The sequence below is a fragment of the Aphanomyces invadans genome, assembly GCF_000520115.1.
Source record: "Aphanomyces invadans strain NJM9701 unplaced genomic scaffold supercont1.10, whole genome shotgun sequence".
Lineage (NCBI taxonomy): Eukaryota > Oomycota > Saprolegniomycetes > Saprolegniales > Verrucalvaceae > Aphanomyces > Aphanomyces invadans.
In genome coordinates this window covers 424,031-427,703 of record NW_008580155.1, presented here as the reverse complement: position 1 = coordinate 427,703, position 3,673 = coordinate 424,031, and positions in this window count along the sequence as shown.

Below are 3,673 nucleotides of genomic sequence, written 5' to 3'. Positions count from 1 at the left end.
GGTGCTACGGCTGACTGTATCTCGCCGTCAACACGCAGACGGTCTATCCAATGACCAGAATCTCGAGGTCAAGGAAAAGATCTACTTCGAGACGGGCGTGTGGAAGGTATACAACACTGACCTCAGCTTTGAATGCAACACGAGCAAGAATGAGTGCTCTACAGCCTTTCTTTCGCTCGCCGACCAAAGCCCTATTCAAAACGACAGTTCGATTGTTCGACAATCCGATGGAACGTTGTCAGCAGACCCGGACATCAACCAGCGGACATTTGTGGACCATTGACCGTGTGTCATGCGCGAGGACGACCCCGCCCCACCAAATCGTACCGCTCGCCGTAGCTTCCTTCGTGTACTCCGCTGAAAACTAACAGCTGAGGATAAGAATTCGCTAGAGGAGGATGTTACCGGACTGGAACTTCAGACGAGCATCATCAGGATGGCGCCGCACGTCCGCCAGGCCCCGATGGCTTCTCGGCCTGTATCTACAAGTGGCACCTGTGGTCTTTGGCGAGATCCTAGCCAATTTAACTGCGGTATACTTCTGTCAATGAACCAGTGAAGTGGTGTTGCTGTTTAAGAAGAGCACCGAGCAGATCCAGGGAGCAACAGGCCTATCAGCTTGGTGCCGGTGGAGGTAAAAGATCTAGGGAGGGAGCGCCGTGATGAACACCAAAGACAAGCAGAACTAGATTGCCATTTGTCATTGGCTTTGCCAAATATGGTCCTGCCCAGCCAGAAAGGCTTTGTTCTTGGCCGACGTCCACATGACCACATGGAGTTTCTGATGAACCTACAGCACATATGCATGGTGAAAATTCAGGAAGGCTACGTAGCCTTTCTGGAATTCGCTATGGCCTATGATTGCGTGTCTTGGGACAACTTGTTTGATGCACTGGACGCGTTCGGCTTTGACCCTATATAAGTTCAAGTCGTGGATTAGACTGTTGTACAACCATCCCATGGTTCACTTACGAAACAACGGAGTCAAATTGGCCTCAATTTATCCGAATCGCAGCGTAAAACAGGGCTATCCACTGTCGTTGCTTCTTTTTGTGCTGACTCTAGAGCTGCTAAACCAATTCCTACATGGCCACGAAGAGTATGGGATCGAGCTTACTCACTACACTGCCACAACTCTGCTATTTGCAGGAGAGACATTCTTGCTGGCTGATTACTCATCGACAAGACCATCTTGGCTTGCTCTGCCAGTATCTTGCGATGTCTGCTCGTTCAGACGGTCACCTTATCCATATTGTGGAAAGTCACGGCGGTTGTCTTCATCATGTCGCCGAAGCAAACAGAGTCATGGCAGTCCCTGATAAATAGGTCCATCCAGAATCAGACGTCAGACCTACCAAAATGACGGTATCTCTGATAAAAGCGGCACATCAGTAAGATCGATCAGTGGGATGGTGAGAGCCTCACATCGCGTCCATCATCGCATCGCAACGACTGACCTGACTGTACTTTCTGCTTCTTTTTCCTACTGATACAGACTATATGTGGACGTGTCTTGCACATGACATGTTCGACGCAGTACTCGCATCTTGTAACCGACTTCACCGTTTTGATTTCCTACATTCCGGCCCAACTCTCGGAGCGCCGGCAGTCGTCTCGCTAAAGTATCACCACTTTGGAACGACGTGTGGAAGGCATAGTGTCTCCTACCTGCGGATAAACGCTGCCAATTCCAGCGTGCTCTGGCGCAGCTGTAGGGGATGTCAGTCTAGCGTCAAAGCAACCCGTTGTTTGCATCCTGCTGCACACGGACCGCTTGTCACCCTAATCGCTTTCTTTCGCCACTAAGGCTTGGAATGGTAGAAGCATTGATGAGGTCGGGGTTCCACTGCCTGAGCGACTTTTTTGACCCCGGCACTCACCTGATCAACTGCAGACGAGATCGACGATATTGTCGTGCCCGCAATACGACGGTTAGAGTACAATGGTCAGATGAAGTTTCCCGCGCTCACGGAAGACAAGTCAGTCATCCGGGTCCGGAAACGAAGAACTCGGTTACGATAGGTCATGGTCAAGATTGTGAATTGCATCACTGGGTTTTTGATGTCTACCAGCTACGGTGTAGCGTCGCTGAAGGATTAGCATCAAGCTCGTCATGCATGCACCAGCAGGAAGAATAACTGAACATATGAAACGAGGATATTAACAACATCAATTCACTTCTTTATTTGCCTCCTTGGTCCTGAGTCGCTTGCTAAACTCTTGCTGCCAGTTGCCCTCTGCCCGGCCGTCGACCTATACACAGCCACACTAATTAATTCAAGATGGTCCAGTGCCGTACTCACAGCAAACTTATCGCTCGGCAGGTGTACGCGTCAATCAGACGCGAGTTGTGTCACCTTGTACAACTCAAGGTCCCTTGGCGTCTCTCTTACAATGTCATCTACTAGGAGACTGTCACAAAGTTCGTGATTGGACACCACAGAACATAAAATGGGCATGCTTTAGCTCACCCCAACCAATCCACAACCACCCCATGCTCCGCACGCACGGCACGATGGAGGCAGTTCTCACGTACCTGATACGATTTTTATGCACCGTCGCCATCACAATGCCACTGAAAGCCGACTTTGGACCCATGCCCGATACCGCGTGTTACATGTGGACTGCAGTTTCTACCTCATGCAATTAGCCAATCCGAACTCAATGCAACGCCCCTAAGATGGCTACGTCGCAGTCGAAACCATTTAATGCGCCTTGACTGCTTGCCCCGAGTCCAACCGCTCTGAGCAGCAATAACAGCTCCAAAGCAACTCATTAGTCTGGATTTTTCGAGGACAACATTTTGGACATTAGTCGAGTGAACCCCTCTCCGGCGTGGCCACATGCCTCCTCTGAGCTCATGGCGCTGTGGACACTACTGGTTGCGGGCTACCAGTACAAGGTGAAACATGTGCGAGCGGGTGAGCCGCACATCACCTCAATGATGGAACTAGTGCCCCTACAGCGGTCAACACAAGTGCGTCGGCTCTTGCAACTTCCATCTACTCTGAACGGCGAACGCGCCAGATTCCAAGCGATCTTGCGTCGGCATGGCCAACACCCATCGCATTTCTGGATGAATTATCCCACACACTGATTGGTCAATACTGTGGCTGCGAAGCTACCTTTCATTTGATTTTCCCATTTCTATTACCACATGCTGTACAGCAGAGAATCCAATAAGTTGATAGAACTGTAGGATTAAAAGTCACATACACCCTAATATACAGTACACTGAATTATGACCGAGATATTTCCAATATCTCCTTCGCTTTGATCAAATGTGCTTAGCCGATCAATCTGACCCACCATGAACATGAAGTCCAAAATCCTAATTCAGTCCCAATTCATGTAGTTTATTAAATAATCATTGGCTTAATGCACTCATATTGTATCATCAACGAGCCAAGTAGGAGCACAATACCTTGTGCTTTGGCAAATTAACATTACGCTAGACATGAATTGCTCTAACGATACATTCTTTTCCAAATATCGTATTCAACATCTAACTTTGACGAACAATCCATGTCTCGGATTATTGGCATCGACGACGTGTCGCAGAAGACTCATGAACGTATCAAACCCTCCGAAGCGAATGTGGTAAAGGCTTTGAATACGTCAACCTTTCTCCATGCCTTTGTCGATGAAAAGGATTGTCGTAGAAGGCCAAGTC